Source organism: Balaenoptera borealis, assembly GCF_965194805.1.
Source record: "Balaenoptera borealis genome assembly, chromosome: 5".
Lineage (NCBI taxonomy): Eukaryota > Metazoa > Chordata > Mammalia > Artiodactyla > Balaenopteridae > Balaenoptera > Balaenoptera borealis.
Window position 1 is genome coordinate 22,805,184 of NC_138862.1, and position 13,854 is coordinate 22,819,037.

Consider the following 13,854-nt stretch of genomic DNA (forward strand, 5'->3'; position numbering starts at 1 on the left):
TTTGATTTCTTCAGTGATCCATTGATTGTTTGGTAGGAAATTGTGTAGCTTCCACCTGTTTGTGTGTTTTTTGTAGTTTTTATCTTGTAGTTGATTTCTAGTTCCATAGAACTGTTGGAAAAGTTCCTTGATATGATTTCATTTTTCTTAAATTTACTGAGCCTTTTATTTTTATGATCTAGCATGTGATCTATCCTGGAGAATGCTCCATGTGCACATGAAAAGAATATGTATTCTATTGCTTTTGGATGGAATGCTCTCTTTCTCTCCATATATTATATATGTTTATAATCTAATGTGGTCTAATGTGTAATTTAAGGCCAGTGTTTCTGTACTGATTTTCTATCTGGATGATCTATTCATTGATGTAAGTGCAGTGTTAAAGTCCTCCACTATTATTGTGTTACTGTCAATTTCTCCCTTTATGTCTGTTAATATTTGCTTTATGTATTTAGGTGTTCCTAAGTTCAGTGCATATATATTTACAATTGTTATATCTTCTTCTTGGATTGATCCTTTATCATTATGTAATGTCCTTTGTGTCTCTTGTTACAGTCTTTGTTTTAAGGTCTGTTTTCTTTGATATAAGTATTGCTACCCTGGCTTTCTTTTTCCATGGAGTGCCTTTTTCTATCCCCTCACTCAGTCTGTGTGTCTTTATAGCTGAAGTGAGTCTCTTGTAGGCAGCACACATACAGGTCTTGTTTTCGTCTCCATTTAGCCATTTTATGTCTTCTGATTAGAGCATTTAGTCCATTGACATTTAAAATAATTATTGATAGGTATGTATTTATTGCCGTTTATTAAATTTTGGGGGGTTGTTTTTGTAATTCTGTTTTATTTCTTTCTTCTTTTGCTCTCTTCTCTTGAGATTTGATGACTATACTTACTGTTATTTTAGAATTTTAACTTTTTTTTGTGTGTGTACCTATTATAGATTTTTGGTTTGTACTTTTTATACTATGAGCTTTATATTTACCAGAGTGTATTTATACATGATTATTTCAAGTTGCTAATTTCTTATGTTTGAACACATTTTAACAACCCTGCATTTTTATTCCTCCCCCATATTACTGCTTTTGACAACATATTTTACGTATGTTTGTTTTGTGTATCTCTTGACTTATTGTGGATAGAGATGCTTTTACTACTTTTGTCTTTTAACATTCCTCCTAGCTTTATACATGATTAATTTACAACCTTTACTGTATATTTGCCTGGTTTCTTTAACAGTCATGAAGTTTTGGGTTTGTAGTGACATTAAAATGTTTTTTCTCATAACTTGAATTCTTGGTAATGGTCATAGTGATGTCTAACACCCCCCTCCAAATTTACTTTCTTTTATGTTTAATTTTTAAATGTTCAATTTAGTTAAATATTTAAGTATACAGTTAGTATATTTTAGAGAGAACATTTAATTTATAAGTCACTATTCGTCTCAGCATCTTAAATTGAGTACATTTGTTTTATATTTAGATTATAATATCTAATCACATCTCTTTGCATTTTTCTAAAGAGATTTATTTTCATATATAATTTCTTTAGTTTTATTTTCATTCTTTTTTAACATTTTAAGGATGGTACCACTTTAACTATATTGAAAATATTTATGTAAATCCAAATACTTTCATTGTAAATTAGCTTTAATGTCTGGACAATAGTAGTCAATACTTGGTGGTCTTGTGAGCAAGCATGATTATAATTATTATAAGAGGGTTAATAAATTAACAAGTGGCCAAGCTGAATGGACAGCATTAAAATATAGGTGTTCATTCCTTCAACTCAAATCTATTGAAATCCTTTTGTGTCACTGGCATTAATGGGGCCCTAAGATGATTCTACTCTCTCTAGAACGTGAGACTCTAAAAAGGAAAACACAAACAGCACCATGGGAAAATTTTAAAAACCAGTAAGTTTCTCAACAAAAATAATGCAATTTTGTAGATCCCTTACATGTTATAGAGTCTCACTTTTGGTATTAGAAATAAAGGATGTAAATCACAACATTAATATAACTCAATAAAAAGATATTGAAATCTTTGTTAATTCTTTAGCGGTTGAAACATAGGTTCCCAACCTTCTTGTTTTGAGTAATGATTTATGGGGCCCCTGGACATTTAGGCCTCAGCAGTACATGCCCATTATTCACCATGAGCTAATACATCTTTTATCTGTTGAACAAAGGTGATCTCCTGTATCTAGAAGAACATGTTATTGGAAGCCTTAGGGCAACACAGTATCAAGCATATTATATATATTATAACAATTGGTAATACCAAAGCATTTATTTTCAATCTTTACAAATTGCCACATATCATTAGTATGTTCACATTTGTTACTTTGTAATAACTATAATAGAAAAATAGAAAGAAACAAATCTCTCTATAACTTAAATGAGAATATAAATATGCTAATTAGGTATCATCACTGCCACCCTTCTTTGCATTAAAGAAAGGGGGAAGAAATAGACAAATTTATACCCATGGTGCTTGATCTCTGAGGATCTGCCTGACATTTATAAGACTGTTGGGAATAGGGAGGTATCTAGTTCTCCTGGGTTCTTTGTAGCAATTCAAAAAAGGTACCCTTACCTGCAGAAGTCTTATAATAGTCTAATATTATGTTTTTTTTAACTTTTGTATGATTCTATTTTTTAAAATATTTTATTGAAGCATAGTTGATATACAATTGTGTTAATTTCTGCTGTACTGAAAATCGATTCAATTATATATACATATATATTTTTTCATATTCTTTTCCATTATGGTTTATCACAGGATATTGAATATAGTTCCCTGTGCTATAGAGTAGGACCTTGTTGTTTAATCCATCCTGTATACACTAGTTTGTACCTGCTAATCCCACACTCCCGATCCTTCCCTCCCCCACCCCCAATATCTGGTTCTAAATTATTATCTTAATTAGTGAATAAAGAAAATATGTTGAAAAGCCCTACTTATAGTTAGTTCCTTAGAGTTCTAAAACTTTATCACTAATTTATAAATTAATTTCTAATTAATTACAATTAAATTTATAATAAATATAATTTATAAATTAACTAATTTGTGATCTGGCAAGAGAAGGAAGTTTGATTTTTGGCCAAAAATTCTCAGGTAATAGGATAATTTAGAGAACTCTGGATTTTCTTCTCTGTTTATTTGGTTATTATTTTCTAATCCCTTCTAATGTCATGTTTTAGGAGGGGCACTTAATTGTGAATTATGTTGCTAAACAGTGAGGCTACTATTTGAGCAAAATCCAACATTCCTTCCTAATAATGTACGTAGAATTGCAGGATAGAGTCATTCCTTGTTATCTAAGGGATGGTTCCAAGACCTCCCTAGAATACTAAAATCTGCGGACGCTCATTTATATAAAATGGTGTAACATTTGCCCATCCTCCCTTATACTTTAAATCATCTCTAGATTACTTATAATGACTAATACAAGTGTCATGTAAACAGCTGTAAATATATGTAAATGCTATGTATACATAGTTGCTGGCATGTGGCAAATTCATGTTTTGTTTTTTGGAAATATCTTGAATTTTTCTTTGAATGTTTTTGAATATTTTTTATCTGTGGTTGAATCCAAGGATGCCAAACCTGCAAATATGGAGTGCCAACTGTACTTCATGACAATTTTTAAGTGCACTGGAGTTGCTTGCCATTAGTGGTAATATATTTCATTGGCTGCCTGTCTTTTACTTCCTTATTAATTGCTTGCAGTAATCGAACCTATCAAAAAACTTTGTGTGAAATCTGTGACTCTCCATTATATTGGTACATGATCAATACAGAGACAAACTTATTGTGTTTCATTGTCATAACAACTGAACTTAAGAGCCACTTTGACTGCATATTGTAAAATACATTATATTGTTTTACTTTGCAAATTTATGTATATATTAACTTAGCATGAGACCCTACGCAAGGAAAAAGGGGGAAAAAACCCTATATATTTATACAATCATACCTCATTTTATTGCATTTTGCTCTATTGCACTTCTCAGATATTGTGCTTTTTACAAATCGAAGGTTTGTGGCAATACTGAGTTGCCAGATAATAGTCTTTTTTAGCAGTTACACCTTTTCTAATTGAGGTATGTGCACTGTTCTTTAGATATAATGCTGTTGTACACTTAATACACTACAGTATAGTGTAAATGTAACTTTTATATTTAGCGGGAAATTAAAAAAATGTGTGACTTACTTTATTATAATAGTCACTTTATTGCAGTGGTCTGGAACTGAACCCACAACATCTCTGGGTTATGCCTGCATTGGGGGAGAGAGAGGTATAGACAGGAAGAGAAAGAGAGAGAGAGAGAGGGAGGGAGAGAGATCCTTCCTATAGGAGTGAGTCTTCAAAACTAAGAACAAAAATGATAAAAATTTATCCTCTAATGACTTCAAAAGCATGCTCTTTTAAAAAAACAAAGTTTTTACCTTTGTAAATCTCTAATTTTGAACATGGGCTCACTAGGGGTTAGGGCCAATTGTTTGGTAAGTGAAAACAAGTTAGAGGATGAGTTGATTCATGAATTATTCCACTGATTTGACATTATGACCCACTGTGATTGTTTGGACCTCTTGATAAATGCACTCTGAAATGCCTGCCACTAAACACTAATGCATGTTGTATTAGATTTAATCAGCTGGAGATCCAGAATCTTAGTTTTTAAATACCAAGGGGATAATTTTCAATATTGTTTTTAAGAACTATGTTTTGTTTTGTTATACTAAAGTATTCCTGTGTCAAAATCTCAAATATCCTGTGCTTAATTAGTAACCACTCAAAAACATATTAAATTGATCTAAAATTGTAGATTTAATGAAAGTTTCTAATTAAAAAAAATACTGTTGGTTACCTCCTCATGGTTAAAACCATATTTCTCCTTATTCCCTTGTCTAAACGTAAAATAAGTAATTTCTTTGAGTAGTCAATAAGAATTTGAGTTTCTAGAAACTGCAATTGTTTCTCTAAATTTTCAAATAAATTTAAGTAAATTGTACTTTTAGTATCAATGAAAATTAAGATTTATTAAGAATTTCAATGGTGGAATTTTTTCTTTATAATTTACAGAATTACAATTATTTAACTTATTATTGTATATTTGTAAAATTCAATTGTCATCTCATTACGTAGTAGTGTTTTTGTTTTCCTTTAAACATGTCTATTTTGATAATGATATAATAGGTTCACAGTGCTAAGGAGGATATTCTCACTTGAACAAGGTTAGTGTGCTGTTACATGCTACTATTAAAAATTATAAACAGGAATAGAAACATGGAACTTATGGAACAAATTAGGACAAAGAGGGCTAGTCCAGTCTGACAGTGTGGTTTGTGAATGATTTCCTCCTCTTCTTTCTGCTTGTTGTTGAAAAAAATACAAAGATGTCAAGTGTGCATCATTGACCTTTACCCAGCCTGGGGCACAGCTGCAGTGATCCTCTGATTAAGACCAAAATCAAAGGAGAATTGAAGGGTGAAGGAGGATGGAATCTTTTCCTCCTTATTTGTAGTAAACTGAATGGTGAAGATTATAGTTTATCAACCCAGTTTTGCATATGTTATCTTTAGTACTCACCACAAGCTTTCAAATTTGGTGATATCCACATTTAACAGGTCAAGAAAACAAAAGATGAAGGCAGTTAGATTATTTGTCTAATTATCCCTTGAATAATAATCTCCAAGGCTGGTTTTGCATGTTGGCCCACTCTGCTCCCTGCCATCCCACCACCGCATGTCCTATCAGTCCCCATCCAGGTCAAAGGCCCTCTTCCTAACATTAATGTACTTACCTGATACACTTATTTCCTTTTCAGTGATGATGGTTTTATTTAAAGATATATAGACAATAACTTTTACATATGTATACACACATACCTATATGTGTGTATAAAAAATTATATAATATGTATAATATATTTCCCAGGAGTTTAGAAACAGTTGAAACAGAAGGGAAAAATCATGATCAAAGATTCAAATTTTGATGACCGATGAAAATCATAAAAAAAAATAATGCAAGTTTTTCAAAAAGTAGCACACATCAGAGCAATCATATCTTGAATGTGTATTAGGGAGACTTGCTATGAAATATTATATTTTATATCATATGGAAACAAAATAACCAAGTTCCAGCAGTCTCTCTGTAAAATCTGACCCCATATAAATTAGAGAGAAGAAAAGAATACAGACATGTAAAATAAAATAGTAAATATTTTTAAATCCCTAAAAAAAAGAAATTTCATGAAAATGTTCCTACTTAAAAAGGATATATTTCATCTTTTTAAACTAGGAATTTAGAAGACAGTTGATAATTAAAATGAAAGTTTCAATGTAATTTGTTTAACCTGATGCCATGCAAAATTGATTCCAAAAAAACTAAAAATAATTATTTTTAGGTTTATATTCAGTATCTATTCTTGTCCTGCCAAATATAATTACAGTATTTAACTTTACACATTAAAAAATTAAAAATCTCAAACTCTAATAGTATCATATCCTAAACATTTACATCATTCTTATACCTAATATGATTGAGTTTTATCTTTTATTTATATTTTTAAATTTGTTAAATAATTTCAAATGTACAGAAAAATATAAAAATAGTACAAAAGACCTTTTTCTCCTGAACTATTTAAGTTAAATTGTTAACATATCTCAATTTTTTTTGTCTGACATTTATTCAGTTTTAGATTTAAGGTATATAATTGATTTTTTGCCCTAATTTTATAATGTGACTTTGAAGACGCTTTTAAAGGAACAAGAATATAATTTTCCTTACTCTTATAATAAGATCGTATGAGGCTCAGGAAAGACAAAAGAACTTAAAGTCACTGAGATACACAAAATTCCCTTTATAAAGGGTCTGATAACATGTTATTATTATTCTAAATCATTTCTGGATTTAGACAATAGAATAAATAACAGGTTAACTTAATCTGAGTGTTTATTCTTCACACATTGTTTTATTAAGTGAAATTTAATAAATTGTATCCATTTAAGGCATACACTTTGATTCGTTTTGATATACATATATACACAGAAAGGCACTGCCATAATTAAGATACAAAATATTGTCATGATTCCCAAAATATTTTTTTTTGTTTTTTTGTTTGTTTCCTTGGTAGCCGATTCCTACCCCTGACTTTGAACTTACGCAAACCTAGTGATTTGTTTGCATTTTCTTAAATATTATGGAATTTAAGTCCTACGCTATGTATTGTTTTGTGTCTATGTTCACTCATCAAAACAACTTTGAGATTCATCCATGATGTGTAGTTGCCAGTATTTTATTCCTTTGTATTGCTGAGTAGTATTACATTATATGAATATAGCACATGGATTTATTTACCAATGTGTTGATGGACATATGGGTGGGTTCCAATTTTGGGTTGATTATGAATGAAAGTCCCATGAAGATTGCATACACGTTTTTGCATGTAAATATGCTGTCATTTTTCTTGGTTAAATGTCTAGGAATAGAAAGACCACATTGTATAGGGTGTAACTTTAAGAAATAATTTTCAAAATAGTTTCCCAAAGTGAAATATTTTACATACTGGCCAGTAGTATTTTAGATTGCAAATTCTTACCATCACAGGATTAGTTTTATAAATTTTAGCCATTCTGATAGATGTACATTGACATCTTATTGTGATTTTCAATTTGAATTTCCATTATACCTAATGATTTTGATCCTCTTGATATTTTGAATAACTTGAATAGCTTTGGATTGCATTCTGAACATTGTGAATATTATTTTGTGGCAACTAGGTTCTTTTATATTCTCTGAAGAAAGTCGATATATTTGTTTTAGTAGGTAATTAATTCACTTAGATTAAAAGTACTCTGTCTTGTCTGTGGTGGGTGACATCTCAGGTCTCAGTCCAGACAGCTTTTAGCTTACCATGCATATATGTGTATATATGGTTCAGAGGTCACCCAGAGACTAAGGCATTTATTTCTAATGCACAGAATTTGAGATCTCCCTTATAAGACTATCTCCTTTCTAGGGTAACCCCCTCATATCCCAGCATCACTTGTTACTGCAAGTTCTTTCCTCCAGTTTCTCTGGCCAAAGGCAGTGGAGTTTCCATAGATGTTTTAGCTGAACTGCATCATACCAAGATGCTTCCGACATTAAGGCAAAGCCACAGAAATGTGAAATCTCCCTGCGCCAATCTTTTCTGAAGTTTTAAAAATCCTCCAAATTCTTCCTGCTGTTATTCTCTCTTCAGACCACTTGTTACCAAATTAGATGTGAGTTCACCTCTTGGGGCCCTAGCTAAACTGAAACACTCCCATCTCCCCTCCCCCCGTCCCAGAGTTCTTTCCTGCTCAAGTTTGTGCTGCCATTAAGGAAACTGAGTTTGGTGCAACAAGATAGGCTTTTATTCAATGGCCAGAGAATAAGGAAGGGAAGCTCTCTTAGGTACTCCCTAGGAGAATGTCCTGTTATCTTTTGTCAGCATTCTCCCTTTCACGACCTTTGAAAACATTTTGCTTTTCAGACATATCTTTCCTTCAACTGTTCTCTAGAAAATAAATTGAAAGTTCACCTGATGGTGATGATATAATAAGAAATAACTTTCAATGTTAAATTGAAATTGGAGGAGCACATTGAAGTGTGTTATGATTTTAGATATATATATTTTTTCCCAGAAGCTAAAACACTTTTCTCAAAGATTCTGCCTTTTCTTTTTAAATTAAAAACCTTTTCTCTCACAGGGTTTTTGAGTGGATTAAATAAGGTACTGTATACATCCTACCTAATACGGACCCTGATTTATGGTTTTAGAAATAAATAAATAAGATTGTTTTTCCTTCTTTCCCTTACACTAAAGTTATTTATGTGCATGCTTTGTCTTCCCTATAAACATGTAATCATGAGGTTAGATATCATGTATGTTTTATTTGCACAATTTCTCAAAGCTAATGAAATGGTGCATTTCATATCTAAAATACTCAATAAATATTTATTGGTGAATGTTGCATGTGCCATCAGTTATAAGCTTTGTTGGTAACCAGATGCTCATAAATTTAATATTTATGTTGATTATGTGATGAAACCTTTGAGGCAGGCATCTATATTCCCATTTCATTGATGAATAACAAATGCTCTCAAAGGTTCAGTCATATGCTAATAAATAAGGTCATATGGTTTGTATGTAAGTAGTGTTTTGAAGTTTAGAAAACATTTTCACATCCTATTATTATATATTACATGATTTACAAGAAATTAGTATAGACACAAGTGTGTCACATACTATTGTGAAATTATATCCCATGAATAGAATATGTGTTTTTATTCATAATTAATACCTGCAGTCTGTACATTATTTTACAGTGAATCACAGGGAAGGGAAAGCCAATGGTCAGCTTATCTTGTGACATCAGAATGTGATCAGCTTGATAGATTTTTACTTATACTACATTATCTGAAGTGTCAATAAAGGGGCGGGTATAGAGTTGATGCTCAATAAATCATTGTAGAATTAATGAATAAAATTAAAATCTCTGCAAATTTCATATTCTGATGAAAAATCTCTAATATCTGCATTATTTTGGTAGTCAGTTTCTCAAAGACCTACTGCACCACTCTGCCCATAGAAATACTTTCTTCCTTCTTTGAACCCAAGAAATTACTTGTATTCACTCCTGACTTGCCCTTTATTTCATACTGCTGAGATGGTATTACTTTGCTTCAGGTGATGTCTATGAAATAATCTAAAATTCAAGAATTTTAGAAGATAGAGAAAATACACATTGAATAGAAAACAATCAGCATTATATTGCCATCAAACATATTACATTATAATAACAAAATAATGCTGTTATTTGGAAATATACAAATAAGTGTCAGAGTATACATTCCCACACACATACAGAAAAATCTGGGCAAGTTTACTTTACAAGAATAATTGAGTTAGACATATTTCAAATATATGCTAATTCACTATATTGACTGACAACAGAATAGAATGTTTTTGCTTGTTTAGATTTTGCTGTTCTTTGTAGGTGTTTTAAAACTGGATAGCAAGTGAAAATGTCTGTAGCATACTTCACCCTTGCATACCTGAAGATCAGGAATTCTTTTCTATTCTGTTCACTCTCTGTGCTCACTAGCTAAGATTTCTGGTTCCAACTACAATATGTAAAGACCTTGGAAGTCATTACTCACCTCCTTACAATAATAAAAATCTTATTTACCTCACTTCCTATTATCTGATACAACATGCCCAACTTTCAACAAAAACTTACAAGGCATGCTAAAAGGCAAGAAAAATACTGTTTAAAGAGATAGTGCAAGCATCAGGACCAGAGCCAAATATGACACTATGTTGGAATATCAGACAGGAAATATTAAATAATTGTGTATGTATTTCTCTAAAGGAAAAAGCAGACAAAATGAAAGAATGAAATGGAAACTCTAGTAGAGAATAAAAAATAAATGTTGGAAATCAAAAACACTCTGATAGAAATAAGGAATGACTTTGGAATTTCCAAAGAAAGAATCAGTAACTCTAAAGATACATTAACAGAAACTTCCCAAATTTAAAATCAGACAGAAAAATAATAAAAAGAAAAACAGAACACAGCATCCAAGAACAGTGGGATAATTCCAAAAGGTGTAATATACGAATAATTAGAATGCCAGAAGAAGAAGAAAGAGGGAACGGAGAAGAAAAATATATTTGAAGTACTAATGATTCAGAACTTTCCAAAATTAATCACACCAAACAGAGAACACCAAACAGGGTACACACCAAAACCAAAACAAACCAACAAATCAACCAACCAACCAAACAAACAAACTAGACCTAGAAACATCATATTCAAACTGAAGTAAACCAATGGCAAAGAGGAAATCTTGAAAGAAGCCACAGGAAAAAAAATACCTTGCATAGGAGGAATAAAGATAAAAATAACTGAAGATTTTTCACCTGAAATCACGCAAGCAAAATGAGAGTTAAGTGAAATAGTTTAGTGTTGCTAAAAAAGCACCAATCTAGTGTTCTATAACCAGTAAAATATACTTCAGAAGTGAGGAGAAAAACAAGACTTTCTCAAACAAATAATGTTAGGAATTAATTTTCAGCAACCCTGCCCTGAAAGAAATGCTACAAGAATTTCTTCATGGGGAAGAAAAATAATATAGTTTATTAACTCAGATCTATGTAATGGAAGAAGAAATATCTAAGAAAGGATAAATGAGGGCAAGAAAAAATAGTTTATTTTTATTATTCTTAATTATCTAAGAGACAACCCTTTAAAAAATAACAATAAAATGTATTGGGTGATTATAGCATATAGATAAGTGAAATGAATAGTAACAGCAATGTCATGAGGGACAAGATGAAGGATTTTAGTAATTGGTAGATATTGATTCTACTGTATTATTAATTTCTTTAAACATGAATAGTTTAAGATGTGACCTTATTTGGAAATGGGGTCTTTGCTGATGTAATTAAGTTAAGATGAAGTCATTAGGGTGGGTCCTAATTCAATATGATCAATATCCTTATAAGAGAAGAACACCCTGAGATAAAGGGGCAGGTATTGGACTGATGCAAGTGCAAGCCAAAGAACACCAAAGATTGAGGGCCACCATCAGAAGCTAGGATGAGACAAGGAAGTATTCCTCCCAGAGTTTCAGAAGGAGCAGGGACCCGTTGAAAGCATGATTTCAAACTTCTAGGCTCCAGAACTAAGACAGAATACATTTCTGTTGTTTTCAGCATAAATAAATAAATAAATAAATAGAGGTTCAAAATGGCAAATTTAAACACAGCATTTGTCAGAGAGGATAAAAATGATCAGACCAATCTACCTATGTGTTGTCTATAGCAAGCACACACTTAATAAAAAGATTCAGATAGGTTTAAAGTTATAAAGCTGAGAAAGATATACCATGCTAACACTAGTCAAAAGAAAGCTGACTAGTTGTATTGATTATGGATAAATTACACTTCAGAAAGTAGGTAATTATAAAGGTGTCAGTTCTCAAAGAAAACATAAAACTTTTAAATGTGTATGTACCTAACAACTGAGTGCCAAAGTATATGAAGCACAGAGTGATAGAACTGAAGGACTAATTGTAAAATCCACTGTTATAGTTGAAGATTTCAATACCTTTCTTTCATTGATAGACCAATAAAGCAGGAAATCAGTAAAGATAAAGTTGATCTGGACAGTACTATCAATCAATTTGATCTAATTGATATTTGTAAAATATTTCATCCAATAACCACAGATACACATTCTTCTCAAGCTCTGATGGAGCATTCATCATGATAGACAAAATTCAGCATCATAAAACACATCTTCACAAATTTAAATGAAGAGAAATCATACAAAGTATTTCTTAGTTCACAGTGGAAGTAAGCTAGAATTCAATAATAGAAAAATAGCTGGAATTCCCCCAAATGTTTGGAGAGTAAATATCTGAGAAAGGATATTTAATAAATAACAAATTGGTCAACAAAGAAGTCTCAAGAGAAATTGAACTAAATTAAATTAAGTTAAAGAATTAAATTTAAATGAAAATAAAACAAATCAAAATTTATTGAATACAGCAAAGACAGTGTTTAGAGGAAACTTTAGAACATTAAATGCATATATTAGAAAAAAGTTTCAAAATCAATAAATTAATAAATTAATCTTCCATATTAGGAAACTAGGAAAAGAGGAGCAATTTAAACTCAAAGCAAGAAGAAGAAATTAAATAGTAAAAATTAGAGCAGAACTTAATTAAATTTAAAGAGGAAATCAATTGAGAAAATAAATGAAATCTAAAGGTAGTTCTATGAAAAGATCACTAAAATGGATAAACTTCTGGACAGGCTAACCAAAAAAAAAAAAAAAAAAAAAGAAGGAGAGTGATGATAAAGAGAGAGAAGGGGAGGAAGAGAGGAAGGGGAAGGAGAGAGAGAGAGGGGGAAAGAGGAAACTAATTTATAAACTACCAATATCAGAAATAAAATACAGTCATTAGTGTTGATCCTATGGACAATAAAAAGATAAACATGTACTATAAACAACTCTATTCCTACAAATTTGATAATTTTGATGAAAGAGACCAATTACATGAAAGACACAAAATACCAAAACTCACACAGGAGAAATATATAATCTAAGTAGGGCTCCCCCAAACTTCATACGTTAAAGTCCTAACTCCCAGTACCTCAGAATGTGACTGTATTTGGCAATAGAGTCTTTAAAAAGATAATTACATTAAAGTAAGGTCCTTTTGGTGAGCTCTAATCCAATATGGCTGGTGTCCTTATAAGAAAAGGAAATTTAGAAACAGACACACAGAGGGAAGACCATGTGAAGACACAGGGAGAACATGGCCATCTACAAGCCAAGGAGAGAGGCCTCAGGATGAAAGTAACCCTGCTAAAACCTTGATATTAGATGTCTAGTCTCCAGAACGGTGAGGAAATAAATATCTGTTGTTTAAGCCACTCAGTCTCTGGTACATTGTTATGGTAGCCCTAGCAAACTAATACACAATCCAAATAAAATATGGGCACAACTCTGAATATTTACCTCATCATTGAAGATATACAGAAGGCAAATATGCACATGAGAAAATGATCAACATCATTTATTAAAATGACAATAAGATATGACTGCATCCTATTAGGATGAACAAAATCCAAAAACCTGACAACACTAATTTCTGTCAAGAATGCAAATTCACAGGAACTCTCATTTTTTGTTGGTGGGAATGCAAAATGGCAGTCCACTTTGGAAGATCTTTGACATTTTCTTGAAAATAGTCTTACCTTACAATGCAGTAATTGTGCTTCCAAGTACTTATTTAACTGATTTAAAAGCT